Here is an 18,183-nt window from a genome sequence, read left to right as displayed (position 1 = left end):
CGAAAACAAAAAGCGGCCAGGTGCAGTAGCTCACACCTGTAACCCCAGCACTTTGGGAGGCTGAGGCAGGCAGATCATGAGATCAAGAGATCAAGACCATCCTGGTCAACATGGTGAAACCCCATCTCTACTAAAAATACAAAAATTAGCTGGGCATGGTGGCGCACGCCTGTAGTCCCAGCTACTCGGGAGGCTGAGGCAAGAAAATAGCTTGAACCCAGGAGGTAGAGGTTGCAGTGAGTCGAGATGGTGTCATTGCACTTCAGCCTGGGCAACAAGAGTGAAATTCCATCTCAAAAAAAAAAAAAGGCAAGGAAATAGGAAACTACCAAGGGAACATACAATTCTCTAGTAGCAGACCCCAGTGAAAAAGAAATCAACAAAAGGAATTCAAAATAATAACCTTAAGGAAACACAATGAAATACAAAAAAAAAATACAGATAATTCAATAAAACCAGAAAAATAATTCATGACATGAATGAGAAATTCCATAAAGAAATAGAAATAATAAAAAAAAAACAAACAGAAATTCTGCAGCTGAGGAATTCAATGATAAAATAAAAAAATACAATGGAGAGCTTCAATAGCAGACTTGATCAAGCAAAAGAATCTCTGAATTTAAAAGTAAGTAGTCTAACATTACCCATTCAGTGGGGAAAAAAAAAAGACTGACAAAAGCCTATAAGCTTATGGGACACCATTAAGCAAGCAAATATTCCTATTATGGCACTTTCAAAGGGATAAGAGACAAGAAAAGGTGTAGAAAGCCTATTTAATAAAATAACCGAAAACTTCCCAAGTCTGGAGAGAGATATAAAATCATCCAAATTCAAAACCTCACAAGTCCCCAAATAGATTCAACCTAAAAAGGTCTTCCCTAAGGTACCTTATAGTCCAACTGTCAAAAGAGAATTCTAAGAACAGCAGGAAAAAAAGTCAAGTCACATACAAGGAAGGCCCTGTTAAATTAAAAGCAGATTTTTTTTTTTTTTTTTTTTTTTTTTTTTTTTTTTTTTTTTTTTTTTTTGAGATGGAGGAGTCTCACTCTCTCACCCAGGCTGGAGTGCAGTGGCATGATCTTGGCTCACTGTAAGCTCAGCCTCTCAATTTCACACCATTCTCCTGCCTCAGCCTCCCGAGTAGCTGGGACTACAGGCGCCTGCCACTACACCCGGCTAATTTTTTGTATTTTTAGTAGAAACGGGGTTTCACCATGTTAGCCAGGATGGTCTCGATCTCCTGACCTCATGATCCACCCGCCTTGGCCTCCCAAAGTGCTGGGATTATAGGCATGAGCCACCGCACCCAGCCTAAAAGTAGATTTTTCCTTAGAAACCTTACAGGCCAGGACAGTATGGGATGATATACTCAATGTGATGGAAGAAAAATACTTCTAGCTAAGAATACTGTATCCAGTAAAGCTGTCTTTCAGAAATCAGGGAGAAATAAAAGTCTTCTCCAGACAAGTGAAAACTGAGGGAATTTATCACTACTAGACTGGCCTTACAAGAACTGCCCAAAGGAGTCCTATATCTGGAAGGAAAAAAAGATGAAAATTACTATAATGAAATCATACAAAAGTATAAAACTCATTGCTAGAGCAGATACACAAAGGATAAAGCAAACAGTGAATCAAACCTTACCATTACAGAAAACCACCAAACTTCAATGATAAACTATGAGAGCAAAAAAGGAACAAAGGATATACAAAACCACCAGAAACAATTAACAAAATGAGAGGAATAAATCCTCACCTATCAATAACAAACTTGAATGTAAACAAATTGCCCACATAAAAGATATAGACTGGATAAATGGAATTTTTTAAATGACTCAACTATATGCTGCCAACAGCAAACTCACTTCATCTGTAAAGACACATACAGACTGAAACCAAAAGAGAGCAGGTGTAGTTTTATGTGTATCAGATGAAAGAGACTTAAAATCAAAACTGTAAAAGAGACAAGGTTATTATATAATGAAAAAGGGATCAATTCAGCAAGAGGATATAACAACTACAAATATATATGCACTCAACACCAAAGCACCCAGATACATAAAGCAAAATACTAGCTCTAAAGGGAGAGCTATACTCCAATACGTAACAGTTGGGGACCCAACACCCCACTCTCAGCAACGGACAGATCATCTAGACAGAAAATCAACAAGAAAAAAATGGATTTAAGCTGCACTTTAGACCAAATGAACCTAACAGACATTTAAAAACATTTTATCCGCTGGGCGCGGTGGCTCAAGCCTGTAATCCCAGCACTTTGGGAGGCCGAGACGGGCGGATCACGAGGTCAGGAGATCGAGACCATCCTGGCTAACCCGGTGAAACCCCATCTCTACTAAAAAATACAAAAAAAACTAGCCGGGTGAGGTGGCGGGCGCCTGTAGTCCCAGCTACTGGGGAGGCTGAGGCAGGAGAATGGCGTAAACCCGGGAGGCGGAGCTTGCAGTGAGCCAAGATCCGGTCACTGCACTCCAGCCTGGGCGACAAAAAAAAATGTATCCAACATAATATACATTCTTTTCATCAATACATGACCAATACCCTAGGAGAGAACATGTTAGGCAGCAAACAAATCTAAACAAGTTTAAAAGAACGGAAATCATATGAAGTATCTTTTCTGACTCTAACGGAATAAAACTAGAAATGAGAAACAAGAACTTGCAAATTTGTACAAATACATGAAAATTAAACATGTTTCTGAATGACCAATGGGTCAAAGAAGAAATTAGTAAGTAAATTTCTTAAACTTCTTGAAATAAACAAAAATAGAAACACAACAGTAACAAACCAAACACAAATGAATAGAAGAAAAGAAACAATAAAGATCAGAATAGAAATAAAATTGAGACCAAAAAAGAAAAAACAGAACAAAGTTAATTTATTTGTAAAGGCAGACAAAACTGACAAACCATTAGTTAGACAAAGCAAGAAAAAAGTGAGAAGACCCAAATAAAATCAGAAATTTAAAAACTATACATTAAAATATACCACAGAAATACAAAGGATCACTAGAGAGACTAGGACAACCAACCATACTCCAATACACTGGAGTATGGATAAAGTCCTGGACACACTTATCAAGACTGAATCAAGAAGAGAGCAAAAACCTGAACAAAACAATTACAGTAAGTTTGAATCAGTAATGAAAAGTCTCCCATTAAAGAAAAGCCCAAAACCCAATGGCTTCACTGTGGAATTCTACCAAACATTTGGAGAAGAACAAATGTCAATTCTTCCCAAACTGTTCCAGAAAACTGAAGAGGAAAGAATTTTTCCAAACTCATTGTATAAGGCCAGCATTACTCTGATGCCAAAACTAGACAAAGACACAACAAAAAAAGAACACCATAGGCCAATATCCCTGATGAACATAGTTGCAAAAATTCTCAACAAAATACTAATAAGCAGAATCCAGCAGCACATTAAAAAGATCACTGACCATGATCAAATGCAATTTATCCCAGGATGCACGGATGGTTCAACATATGCAAATCAATAAATGTGATATATCACATCATTAGAATGAAGGATAAAAATCATATGATCATCTCAATAGACCGGAAAAAAAAAGCATTTTATAATACTAAACACCCCTCATGATAAAAACTCTCAGCAAGTTGGTAGAAGAAACATACTTGAACACAATGAACTTTACGGCCAACATTATACTTAACAGGGAAAAGTTCAAAGTTTTTCTCTAAGATCTGGTACAAGACAAGGATGGCCACTTTCATCACTTTTAGTCAACACAGTACTAGAAGTCCCAGCCAGAGCAATTAGACAAGAGAAAAAAAGAAAGGATATCCAAACTGTAAGGAATCCTTGTTTGCAGATATAATCTTACAGAAAACCCTAAAAGCTCTACCGAAAAACTCCTAACACTGATAAATTACATAAAGTTACAGGACGCAAAATCAATGTACAAAAATCAGTAGCATTTCTATACACCACTAATGAACTAGCAGAAAAAGAAGCCAAGAAAGCAATTCCATTCACAATAGCTACAAACAAACAAAAACGAAATAATGTAGGAATCAATTTAACCAAGGTGAAAGATCTCTACAAGAGTAACTACAAACACTGATGAAAACTTGAGGACATAAAATAATGGAAAGGCATCCATGTTCATTGACTGGAAGAATTAATATTGTGAAAATGACCACAATACCAAAAGCAATCTACACATTCAATGCAATCTCTATCAAAATACCAATGACAATCTTCCCAGAAATTGAAAAACAATCCTAAAATTGATATGGAACCACAAAAGATCCCAAATAGCCAAAGCAATCCTGAACAAAAAGAACAAAGCTGGATGCCTCACACTACCAGACTTCAAAATATACTACAAACCTATAGTAACCAAAACAGTGTGGTGCTGACATAAAAACATACACAGACCAATTAAAGAGAATAAGGAACCCAGAAATAAATTTAGAGCCAACTGATTTTTGACAAAGTCAACCAAGAACATTCACTGAGGAAGAAACAGCCTCTTCTATAAATGGTGCTGGGAAAACTAAATATGTATATGCAGAAAAAATGAAACTAGAACCCTATCTCTCACCATATACAAAAATCAACTCAAAATGGATTGAAGGGCTACGCGTGGTGGCTCATGCTTGTAATCCCAGCACTTTGGGAGGCCGAGTCAGGCAGATCACCTGAGGTTGGGAGTTCAAGACCATCCTGCCAATATGGTGAAACCCCGTTTCTACTAAAATACAAAACAAAATCAGCAGGGCATGGTGGCAGGTGCCTGTAATCCCAGCTACTTGGGAGAGTGAGGCAGAAGAATCGCTTGAACCTGGGAAACAGAGGGTGCAGTGAGATCGCACCACTGCACTCCAGCCTGGGCAACATAGCGAGACTCCATTTAAAAAAAAAAAATGGATTGAAGACTTAAATGTAAGATCCAAAACTATGAAAGTACTGTAAGAAAATGCTTCAAAAACTACTAGAGGAAATTATTCAGGGCACTGGTCAGGACAAAGATTTTATAGAGAAGATTGCAAAAGCACTGGCAACAAGAGCAAAAACAGACAAACAGGATTACATCAAAATAACAACTTCTGCATACCATAGGAAACAACAGAATGAAGATACAACCTGTAGAATGGGGAAAAAATACCTGCAAAGTATACATCCAACAAGGGTTTAATATCCAGAAGATACAAGAAAGTCAAAAGCCTCAACAGAAAAGAAAAAAAAAAACTCCAATTTTAAAAAGGGCAAATAAGCTAAATAGGTATCTCTCAAAAGAAGACATACAAGAAGTTTATATTCAGGGCAACTTGAATCTATGCTCCCGGACTGCAATCCTCCATCTTGGCACAAATAAACTCCGGTGCAGGAAGTCAGGGAACCTGAATGGAGGAACCAGCTGAAGCCATGGCAGAAGAACATAAATTGTGAAGATTTCATGGACATTTGTTATTCCCCAAATTAATACTTTTTATAATTTCTTACACCTGTCTTTACTGCAGTCTCTGAACATAAATTGGGAAGATTTCATGGACATCTATTACTTCCCCAATCAATAATCTTATAATAAATTTCCTATTCCTGTCTTTAATCTCCTAATCCCATCATCTTTGTAAGCTAAGGATGTATGTCACCTCAGGACCCTGTGATGATTGCGTTATCTGCACAAATTGTTTGTAAAGCATGTGTGTTTGAACAATATGAAATCTGGGCACCTTGAAAAGAACAGGATAACAACGATTTTTAGGGAACAAGGGAGATAACCATAAAGTCTGACTGCCTGCAGGGCCAGGCAGAACAGTCATATTTCTCTTCTTTCAGAAAGCAAATAGGAGAAATACCGCTGAATTCTTTTATCTTCAAGGAATAACCCTGGGAAAACGAATGCATTCCCAGGGGGGAGGTCTCTAACATGGCCGCTCTGGGAGTGTCTGTCTTATGCAGTTGTAGATAAAGGTTGAAATATGCCCTGGTCTCCTGCAGTGCCCTCAGGCTTGCTAGGATTAGGAAATTCCAGCCTGGCAAATTCTAGTCAGACCGGTTGCCTGCTCTCGAACCCTGTTCCTGTTAAGATGTTTATCAATGACAATGTGTGCCCAACAGACATGGACCTTCACCAGTAATTCTTGTTTTGCCCTGACCTTGTGATCTCACTCTGCCTCTCTGCCCTTGTGATATTTTATTGCCTTTGAAGCATGTGATCTCTGTGACCCATTCCCTATTCGTACACCCCTCCCCTTTTGAAACCCCTAATAAAAACTTGCTGGTTTTGCAGCTCAAGGTGCATCACGGAACCTGCCGACATGTGATGTCACCCCCAGACACCGAGCTGTAAAATTTCTTTCTTTTGTACTCTTTCTCTTTATTTCTCAGACCAGCCAACACTTAGCGAAAATAGAAAAGAACCTACGTTGAAATACTGGGGCTGGTTCCCCGATAAAACTCTGTATCTACATTTAAAAATGACAATGACAAAAAAACATACAAATGGCTAACAAGTATATGAAAAAAATGTTCAACATCACTAATTAGCAAGAAAATGCAAATCAAAACCTCAATGAGATACCATCTCATCCCAGAAAGGCTAATTAACTGATGACTAATTTTTTGTCATCAAAACAACAACAGCAACAAAAAAAATGCTGGTGAGGATATGGAGAAAAGATAACTCTATATACTGCTGGTAGGAATGTAAATTGGTACAACCACTACAGAAAACAGTATGAAGGTTCTTCAAAAAACTAAAAACAGTGGCCAGGTGTGATGGCTCATGCTTGTAATCCCAACACTTTGGGAGGCCAAAGCGGGCAGATGGCTTGAACTCAGGAGTTCAAGACCAGCCTGGGCAACATGGTGAAACGTTATCTCTACAAAAATATAAAAATAATTAGCCGGACATGGTGGCACATGCTTGTAGTCCCAGCTGTTCAGGAGGCTGAGGTGAGAGGATTGCCTGAACCCAGAAATTGGGAGGTTGCAGTGAGGCAAGATTACATCACTGCACTCCAGCCTGAGCAACAAAGTGAGACTCTATCTCAAAAAAAATGAAAAAAAAAAAAAATTACCGTATGATCCAGTAATCCCACTTTTGACTATATATCCCAAAAAAAGAAAATCAGTATGTCAAAGAAGCACTCCCAAGTTTACTGCAGCACTATTCACAATAGCCAAGATACGGAGTCAATCTAAGAGTCCATCAACAGATGACTGTGATAAAGAAAATGTGGTGGCCAGGCACAGTGGCTCACACCTGTAATCCCACCACTTTGGGAGGCCGAAGTGGGCACATCACCTGAGGTCGGGAGTTCGAGACCAGCCTGACCAACAGGGAGAAACCCTGTCTCTACTAAAAATACAAAAGTAGCCGGGCGTGGTGGCACATGCCTGTAATTCCAGCTACTCAGGAGGCTGAGACAGGAGAATCACTTGAACCCAGGAGGCAGAGGCTGCGGTGAGCCGAGGTCACACCATTGCACTCCAGCCTGGGCAAGAAGAGTGAAACTCTGTCTCAAAAAACAAAAAAAGAAAGAAAATATGGTATATATGCACAAGGGTATACTATTAAGCCATAAAAATGAAAAAAATCCTGTCATTTACAGTAACATGGATGAGCATCAAGGATATATGTTAAGTAAAATAAGCCAGCCACAGAAAGATAAATACCACATGTTCTAACTCATATGTAGAAGCTAAAACAGTTGGCTTCATCGAAGTAGAAAGCAGAACAGCAATTACTACAGGCAGGGAAGGGTTGGGGGAAGGGAAGGAGACAAAGGTTGGTTAATGAATACTAAAGTACAGCTAGACAGGAAGAATAAATTCTAATGTTCTACAGCATTATTACATGATATAATTAACATTTTATTGTATATTTTCAAATAGAAGAGATTGTGAATGCTTCTAACACAAAGAAATAATAAATGTTCTAAGCAATAGATAGGCTAAGATTTGATTACACATTATATACATATATCAAATTATCACACTGTACCACATATATACAATTATTATGTGCCAATTAAAAAATAAAAGCAAAATCTAGATTTTTTAAAGTCCAATTAAAACTTCAATAACATATAATAATGAAGATATTTCTTAGACTCTATCATGAATTGATTCTTGAGTAGTATCCTGCCATAGAACATTCTGCTTCTTATGTTTATCAGCTGTAATAACTGACATTTGAAAAGCTATCTCCAGGCATTATTTGTTACAAAAAATTATTTTGCTACAGGGAACAATTATGATGTGAATAATTTCACCTCAGATAACATTTGTTAGTAGAATAAGCTTTCAATTTCTTCACTCTGGTTTTATTCATGATCTCTAATGCAAAATTAAAAGGTTCTGGGCAGACGCAGTGTCTCACACCTGTAGTCCCAGGACACTGGGAGGCCAACGCAGGAGGACTGCTTGAGGCCAGCAGTTCAAGACCATCCTGGGCAGTAAAGCAAGATGCCCCCCGACCCCCATCTTTTAAGAAAAAAAAAATTAAATTAAATTTTTAAAGAAAGCTTCAAATGCTTTTATCTGCTATGTAACATTTTTATTACGCATTACTTTACGAAAACATTTCTACATTATCAAATCTGACCCTCAAAATTCAGTTAGATAGATATTATCATTCCCATCTTGTAACTGAAAAAACTGCAAGAAAATCAAGTGATTTGCTCAAGGTTCTTCCACTACTCTGGGGCTGAGACTGAAAGGTCTACTCTACAAGTTTTATTTGTCCAAAGAGTACATAATGAAAAAGGCTATCAACTTAAGGCTCAGCATATATGGACACTGACAAAACTGTTCCAATATCCTACGTGCTGTTTGCATCCCAATCTATAGTATTCACCAACTACCAGTGCTGTGAACATGAGTAGGTCCTCTGTACTACAGGAAGCAAAGAAAGAACATCAGCAGTCCCTTTCTTCCTTTCTACTACCTAAGATTTGAGAGAAAATGAAGAGCTCATAGGAACAGTAGAAAAAAACAAGTCAGGAAAAAAAAGAAAAAATATATATCCCAAGAAGGTAAAGGTCAATGGAAACTACAATCAGGAATCTGGCAAACTGAAGCCTAAAAGAAGAAAAAGACCAAAACAAAAGTCTACACTACCAGAGATGTGCAACATGTTTGAGACTCCTTCCATAAGAAGCCAAATTCTACAAAGAATCAGCACCATGCATCTCAAATAGCAAAAGAATGTATAGGCAATACATTCTCATGACTGTTACCTTAGGGATACAGAGGCATCAATATGTAAAAACAGAACAGCCTAATCAGTTTCCCAGACCATATCTGAGATATTACTCCCCAAACCTAACAACTTACTAATTTGAGATATTTTACAAGGGAACAAATTATATGGCAAAAACTTATCTAAAATACATCTCTAATGGGGATATAAATGATGTTTTCATTTCATCTTCCAGTTCACCTGGCAGAGAATACTGAATATGAAAACTGCTCGAAGGATACATAGTGTCAAAATCAAGATTTGGTTGGTTTGGCAGTATGGGGGTGGGGTGAAACATAATTTCTACATGGTCCAATCTTTTAAAATCAAGAAATAATGTATGTGGGTAAATGAATTTAAATTGAAATTTGAAGAGAATAACAAGATAACCCCTCAAAAAATCACATACAATAAAAAGGCAAAAGGTGCTACTGATTAAGAAAACCAAAACTTTTTTTTTTTTGAGACGAGTCTCGCTCTATCGCCCAGGCTGGAGTGCAGTGGCGTGATCTTGGCTCACTGCAAGCTCTGCCTCCTGGGTTCATGCCATTCTCCTGCCTCAGCCTCCCAAGCAGCTGGGACCACAGGCACCCGCCACCACGACTGGCTAATTTTTTTGTATTTTTAGTAGGGACGGGGGTTTCACCATGTTAGCCAGGATGGTCTCAAACTCCTGACCTCGTGATCCACCCGCCTCCGCCTCCCAAAGTGATGGGATTACAGACATGAGCTATCGCACCCGGCGAAGAAAAATAGAACTCTTAAGCACCCGGTAACACTAAGTAAAAGATATGGAAGATCTTTTTTTAAAAAAAGACACAATAGCTATGTTTTAATACTACTACTAATAAAGAAATGCAAGAAAGTGATTATGATAAAAGTTAGGATAACAGTTTCTTAGGAGACAAGGGGTGGTACATGGAAGGTCATCTGGAGTTATTGGCAAAGGTCTATTTTTTTTTTTTTTTTTGAGACAGAGTCTTGCTGTGTCGCCCACACTGGAGTGTAGTGTCGTGATCTTGGCTCACTGCAAGCTCCGCCTCCAGGGTTCACGCCATTCTCCTGCCTCAGCCTCCTGAGTAGCTGGGACTACAGGCCCCGCCACCACGCCTGGCTAATTTTTTTGTTTTTAGTAGAGACGGAGTTTCACCATGTTAGCCAGGATAGTCTCAATCTCCTGGCAAAGGTCTATTTTTCAATCTAAGTGGTGATTACAAGAAGGTTTGCCTTATGACTTGTTCAGCTATACGGTAAGTGTGATTTTCAGTATCTGAATTTTGTTTTACAACAAAAATGCTAAAAATTACTGATGATAAACACAAAATGATATGGTTTGACTGCATCTCTACCCAAATCTCATCTCAAATTGTAAGTCCCACATATCGAGGGAGGAATCCAGTGGGAGGTGATTGGATCATAAGGACAGTTTCCCCCATGCTGTTCTCATGATAGTGAGGGAGTTCTCACAAGATCTTATGGTTTAAAAGTGACAGTTTCCCCTGAGCACTTTCTTTCTCCTGCCGCCATGTAAGACATGCCTTGCTTCCCCTTCGCCTTCTGCCATGAAGTTTCCTGAGTCCTCCCCAGCCATTCGAAACTGTGAGTTAATTAAAACCTCTTTCCTTTATAAATTACCTAGTCTCAGGTATTTCTTTATAGCAGTGTGAAAACAAACTAATACACAAAATGTAAAGTCTTAAATAGGATCTAAATCAACCTCAAGGGTACTGAAGGAATTTTGTCTGATGGAAAACATGACAAAAATTCAACAATGAAAAAATATACCTTGAGAAAAAGAAAGGGAAGAACAGATCAAGCAGAGATTTGAGGAAGTAGCACCACCTGTCACCAAGTTAATCTGCAAAAGAAAAGGTTAGGGGGAGAAGAATCCTATTGTTTTGGAAAATCATACAGACTATCAATGAGATGGGAGAAAAAAAGACACTTTAATACAAATTACAAACTGATATAAAACCACTCTATGTATATGATGATGACCTTCAGCTACTCAAACATCTACTGGCACATTCTCTAAACACATACCATCTGTTAAAATTCTTGAATATCTTGCTGATAATGTTGCCTGTCAGAAGGTACAGAACAGAAAAGAGAATTAATGCAGACCAACAAGAAGGAAATGGTAAAATCTTGGGAGAAAAAAAGCCATCTTAAGAGTTCGTAACAACAAAGAGAACAAATTTGGAAAACAAACATTCAGCCTACGATTGAAGGGGAAAAAAGATGTACAGAAGAGATCAGCATTAATTCCACCAAAAACAGAAAGGAAAAAGAAATCCTATATAAAAACTTCCACTTCTGGCCAAGATGGAATGACAGGCTGGATTTAACCTCCCACCAGGAAAATAACAATAATAATAATAAACCAAAAATACTGACCAACCTACAAAACAATGGTTTTCACAATACTCCCATCAAACAATGAAGGATAGTGACTACTGAGAGAAAGGAACCAAATGAAGTTAGCAATACAATTGTCTAGCTTAGTATTGTGAGTTCCCAGCTATGGGAAAGGGAGAGAAAACTCAGAAGGCGTCCAGTGAGGAGAGGGATTGGGAAATAGGGGATGCCAATACAGCTAGAGTTCACAGGAGAAAATACCAGAGAAAAGAGAAGAACATACAGGGAACTCAAGAAATCTGCAGTCTTCCTCGAGTATTCAGCAGAGTATGGAACAGTGCATGTTTGTCAGTAAACTCCTTAAGGCAAGAGGGAAACTATTAGAAGAAACTATCTGCAGACTCACATAGCTGTTTGCACCAGTCAGAGTAGAAAATTTCATAATTCACAAAGCACTCCCTTGCCTCATCAGTGAGGCAAAATTAGTTCTATACTAAACACTGTGCTGATACCAGTTAGCAAAGTTTAAAGGCAAGACCCAAAAGCACCAAACTGACTCCAAGCAACTTAAGTGCCTTCTAACACAAAGCTCAATATTTTACAGAACACAAAAATATCTAGCATCCAAAAAGAGAATTCAACATATCTGACATTTTCCACTAAAAAATTTACCACTAAGGAATGCTAAGAGCCAAGAAAATATGACCTATAACAAGAAAAAGTAATCCATTACCACTGACCACAAAGCAAAACAAATAATCAGTAGTGAAGGATATTAAAGTATTATTTTAAGTCTATCCCATATGTTCAAGACACTAAAGTCACAACTCGGCCAGGTGCAGTGGCTCATGCCTGTAATCCCAGCACTCTGGGAGGGTGGTATGGTTTGGATCTGTGTCCCTGCCCAAATTTCATGTTAAATTGTAATTTCCAATGTTGGAGGTAGGGCCTGGTGGGAGGTAATGGGATTATGGGGACAGTTTCTCATGGTTTAGCACCATTCCCCTTGGTGCTGTCTTGGCAGTAGTGAGTTCTCATGAGATGGTTGTTTAAAAGTATGTGGCACATATCCTCTCTCTATTCCTCCTGCTCTATGTGAAGTGTTGGCTCACTCTTTGCCTTCCGCCATGATTGTAAGTTTCCTGAGGCCTCCCTAGAAGCTGAGCAGATGCCAGCATCACCCTTCCTGTACAGCCTGAAGAACCATGAGCCAATTAAACCTCTTTTCTTTATAACTTGCCCAGTCTCAGGTATTTCTTTATAGCAGTGAGTGAGAATTGACTGATACAGAAAATTGGTACCAGGAATGGGCACTGCTATAAAGACATCTTAAAATGTGGGCGCAGCTTTGGATCTGGGTAACAGACAAAGAGGTTAGAAGAGTGCGGAGGGCTCAAAGATAGGAAGATGAGGGAAAGTTTGGAATTTCCTAGAGACTGGTTGAACGGTTGTGACCAAAATACTGGTAGTGATATGAGAGTGAAGGCCAGGCTGACGAGGTCTCAGATGGAAATGAGGAACAACTGGGAACTGGAGTAAAAGTCACTTTTGCTATGTCTTAGCAAACAACCTGGCTGTACTATGCCCCTGCTCTAGGGATCTGTGGAACTTTGAACTTGAGAGGGATGACTTAGGGTATCTAATGGAAGAAATTTCTAAGCAGCAAAGCATTCAAGATGTGGCCTGGCTGCTTCTAACAACCTATGCTCATATGCATATGCAAAGAAATGACCTAAAACTGGAACTTGTATTTAAAAGGTAAGCAGGACATAGAAGTTTAGAAAATTTGCAGCCTTGCCATGTGGCAATAAAGAAAAGCACATTTTCAGGAGAGCAATTCAAGCCCACAGCAGAAATTTGCATAACTACCAGAAAGGCAAGTGCTGATAGCCAAGACAATGGGGAAAAGGCCTTGAAGGCATTTCAGAGACCTTTGCAGCAGCCATTCCCATCACAGGACCAAGGCATAAGAGAGAAATGATTTTCTTGGCCAGGCCGAGGATCCTGCTGCCCTGCACAACCTCAGGACACTGCCCCCTGCATCCCAGACGCTCCAGCTCCAGCTGTGACTCAAAAGGGTCCAGGTAAAGCTCAGGCTGCTGCTTCACAAGGCGCAAGCTATAAGCCCTAGCAGTTTCCACACTATGTTAAGCCTGCAGGTGCACAGAACGCAACAGCTGAAGCTTGAGAGTCTCTGCCTAGAATTCAGAGGATGTATGGAGAAGCTAAGCAGAACCCTGATGCAGGGGCAGAGTCCTCATGAAGAACCTCTACTAGGGCAGCGAGGAGGAGAAATGTAGGATTGGTGCCTCCACAAAGGCACTGCCTAGTGGAGCTGTGAGAAGAGGGCCACTGTCCTTCAGATCCCAGAATGATAAATCCACCAAGAGATTGCACTCTCACCCTGGAAAAGCCACAGGCACACAATGCCAGCCCTTGAGAGCAGCCATGGGGGCTGAGCCCTGCAACGCCACAGGGCAGAGCTGTCCAAGGCCTTGGGTGCCCACCCCTTGTATCAGTGTGCCCTAAGTGTGGGACATTAAGTCAAAAGAGATTATTTTGGAGCTTTAAGATTTAATGAGTGCCCTACTGGGTTTCAGGCTTGCATGGGCCTGTAGCCCCTTTCTTTGGGCAGATTTTTCCCTTTTGGAATGGGAGTATTTACCCAATGCCTGTAACTAGGATCTTGGGAGTAACTCACTTGTTTTTCATTTTACAGCCTCATAGGTGGAAAGGACTAACCTTGTCTCAGATGAGACTCTGGACTTCTGAGTTAATGCTAGAAATGAGTTAAGACTTTGAGGGACTACTGGGAAAGTATGATTATATTTTGAAATGTGATAAGGACATGGAGATTTGGGAGGGGCCAGAAGAGAAATGATACGGTTTGGATCTGTGTCCCCGCCCAAATCTCATGTTGAACTGCAATACCCATTGTTGGGGGGGGGCCTGGAGGGAGGTAATGGTGGTGGTGGTTTCTCATGGTTTCACACCATCCACTCTTGATGCTGTCATCACAACAGTGAGTTTTCATGAGATCTGGTTTAAACGTGTGTGGCATCTCCCCCTCCCCCTTCCTCCTGCTCTATGTGACCTGTTAGCTTGTTGTCTTCCACCATGACTGTAAGTTTCCTGAGGCCTCCCAGAAGCTGAGCAGATGCCAGCACCATGCTTCCTGTACAGTCTGTAGAACCATGAGTCAATTAAACCTCTTTTCTCTATAAATTACTGAGTCTCAGGTATTTCCTTTTTTTTTTTTTTTTTTTTTTTTATGAGATGGAGCGTTACTCTGTCGCCAGGCTAGAGTGCAGCAGCACAATCTCGGCTCGCTGCAAGCTCTGCCTCCCAGGTTCAAGCGATTCTCCTGCCTTAGCTTCCCAAGTAGCTGGGACTACAGGCACGTGCCACAACACCTGGCTAATTTTTGTATTTTTAGTAGAGACAGGATTTCACCATGCTGGCCAGGATGGTCCTGATCTCCTGACCTCATGATCCACGCACCTTGCTCTCCCAAAGTGCTAGGATTACAGGCATGAGCCACTGCACCCAGCCTCAGGTATTTCTTTATAGCAGTGTGAAAACTGATTAATACAGAGGCCCAAGTAGGAGGATCGCCTTGAGGGCAGGAGTTCAAGACCAGTCTGGGCAACACAGCTAGACCCCATTTCTACAAAACAAAAAAATTAGCCAGGCATGGTGGCACATGCCTGTAGTCCTAGCTACTTGGGAGGCTGAGGTGAAAGAATCACTTGAGCCCAGGAATTAAAGGTTATAGTGAGTCATGATCATATCACTGCACTTCAGCCCGGGCACAGCACAAAAACTCTGTGGCTTCTCCCGTTGCTGCCTGTGGCTGTGCAGCCAACCTGCTTAGAAGGAGCTGGGTTGCGCCACTGTGCAAAACCCGCCGGCTCCACATGGCAGGTGAAATGCACTGGTTTAGAACTTCTGATGTCTTTCAAACCACTCTAGCCAGTGTAGCCCCAGTATTTACCATGACAAAATTTGACAGAGAAATGTTACTTCTTTTGAAGGGAAGAAAACTGAGTTATACCAAGAGTTAGATCTTCAAGCTAGAGATTTGAGATTTCACCATGTAATGAGTATCACAGCCAGAAATAATAGGATTATCATGAGAATGGAGTATCTGAAAGCTGGGATAACTCGAGAGTGTCTTCTGATTTTAGATTATCATAATTTAAACTCACAGCAATGGCTGTTCCGAGAACTCTCTCTTCACAATTGTCTGGAGAGGGTCAACTTGTTACAAACCCTTTAACTTTTTGAGTTTAGAGCTATAGAAGTGTTCCTGCAATACTTGATCAACACCCTTCAGGTGAAACTTAGCATTTTCCAGCCACTGATCCTCGAGACGCTGGAAGCTTTGGTGGACCCCAAACATTCTTCTGTAGACAGAAGCAAACTCCACATTTTACTACAGAACGGCAAAAGCCTACTAGAGTTAGAAACAGATACTAAAATTTACTAGAGTTAGAAACAGATACTAAAATTTTCAAAGAGTCAATCTTGGAGATCTTGGATGAGGAAGAGTTGCTAGAAGAGTTCTATCAAAATGGAGTGACCCACAACTCTTTGAAAAGAGCAGTACTGGGACTGACCATGAAGAGGAGATGGAGTTGCTGATGGAAAACTACTACCAACTGGCTGACGATCTCTCCAATGCAGCTTAGGAGCCTAGGGTACTGATTGATGATTCACAAAGTATTATTTTCATCAATCCTGACAGCCACAATATGGTAACATTATCAAGTTACCATAACTTGATAATGAAGTTGAATCTACAGCTGACCATAAGAACCTTCTCTCTTTTGCTCTTTGGAGTAATGGGAGTTGTTTTTGGAATGAGTTTGGAATCTTCCCTTAAAGAGGCCCAATGAGTGTTTTGGCTGATTACAGGAATTATGTTCATGGGAAGTGGCCTCATCTGGAGGCACCTGCTTTCATTCCTTGGACAACAGCTAGAAGCTCCACTGCCTCGCATGATGGCCTCCTTACCTAAAAAGACTCTTCTAGCAGATAGAAGCGTGGAACAAAAAACAGCCTCAGACCCGATGGACTTGGATCAGGCAGGAGTATCCTAACAAACAATGAGGAACAACCCTGTGGACACTGAAGTTTTTTTTTTTTTTTTTTTTTTATAGTCACAGGTTACTTCTGNTTTTTTTTTTTTTTTTATAGTCACAGGTAACTTCTGATACTTTCATTATTTTCTTGTATGGAGTCAGACACTTGAAAAAAATTAATATCTGATGACAAAATATTTTGGAAGTCACAATACTAGAACTTGATTGCATTTCCAGAATTCTGAGTTAAAGAAACAAAGTGTTTGCTTTGTAACAGGCTAAAATTCTATTTCCTGCAAACTTTAAATGCTGTTTTTAGACATGATGTGAGGCAACACAAGAACAGAGAGTTGTATAAGTTTTATTTAATTTATACATAACAAGTACAATTTCAGGCTGAATGAAGCCTAGGAGCTTGAGAAAACCATAGGAAGCCATAGTTCTTTGTCACTACAAGGAATTACGTTAATGTGAATTTCTGATTCTCAGGTGACTAAAAGCTACCATTCTATGTATTAACCTTAAAACAAATTCTGGAAGTTTGTGCTTTAAAAATCAAACTTTGACATAACATTATTTTCTTATATTTGCCCCCCCTTTTATATAAGATGAATAAAAGAAATAATTTTTTTAAAAGACCCAACTGAACTTGTATTAAAAGGATTTGTATCCAGAACATAAAATCCAGGACATAAAAAGAACACTAAAAGCTCAGTAACAACAACAACAACAAAAAAAAACAGTTTGAAAAAAATAAGCAGAAGATTTAAACAGAGAAGAAGATACAAGGACAGCAAATAAGCACATGGAAAACACTCAACACCATTAGTCATTACAGAAATGTAAACTGAAACCATAATGAAACACTATTACACACCTATTAGAATGGCTATAATTAAAATGACTGACATTAAATATGGGCAAAAATATGAAGCAACTGGAACTTTCATACACTGCCAGTGGAAACATAAAACACTGTATCTACTTTGGAAAATAATTTGGCACTGTGTTAGAATGCTACACATACAACTAATATATATGATCCAGCCACTCCATTCCCAGGTATCCAATCAAGAAAAATTAAAGTATATTTTCATAAAAGACATACACCAATGCTCAGAGCAGCTTTATTTTATTTATTATTTATTTATTTATTTTTTGAGACAGAGTTTCTTTCTTGTTGCTCAGGCTGGCGGGCAGTGGCAAGATATCGGCTCACCGCAACCTCCACCTCCCGGATTCAAGCGATTCTCCTGCCTCAGCCTCCTAAGTAGCTGGGATTACAGGCATGTACCACCATACTCAGTTACTTTTGTATTTTTAGTAGAGACAGGGTTTCTCCATGTTGGTCAGGCTGGTCTTGAACTCCTGGCCTCAGGTGATCCACCCACCTCGGCCTTCCAAAGTGCTGGGATTACAGGTGTGAGCCACCGCACCTGGCCTAAGAGCAGCTTAATTTGTAACAGTTAAAGTGGAAATAACCCAAATGTCTATCAAACACAAGACCAGA

At 39.6% G+C, this 18,183-nt stretch overlaps 1 protein-coding gene and 1 pseudogene across 2 annotated transcripts in view; one reads left to right on the top strand and one right to left on the bottom strand.

Moving 5' to 3' along the window:
- Nucleotides 1–18,183, bottom strand: part of TBC1D15 (TBC1 domain family member 15) — an 84,662-nt gene that overhangs the window by 58,448 nt on the left and 8,031 nt on the right. The gene's annotated exons all lie outside the window — the stretch shown is intronic.
- LOC108526661 (magnesium transporter MRS2 homolog, mitochondrial pseudogene) lies at nucleotides 9,568–16,723 on the top strand (annotated as a pseudogene).

This window comes from Rhinopithecus bieti, unplaced genomic scaffold (assembly GCF_001698545.2).
Source record: "Rhinopithecus bieti isolate Rb0 unplaced genomic scaffold, ASM169854v2 scaffold_3874, whole genome shotgun sequence".
Classification (NCBI taxonomy): Eukaryota; Metazoa; Chordata; class Mammalia; order Primates; family Cercopithecidae; genus Rhinopithecus; species Rhinopithecus bieti.
This window is presented reverse-complemented; position numbering and strand designations above follow the sequence as displayed.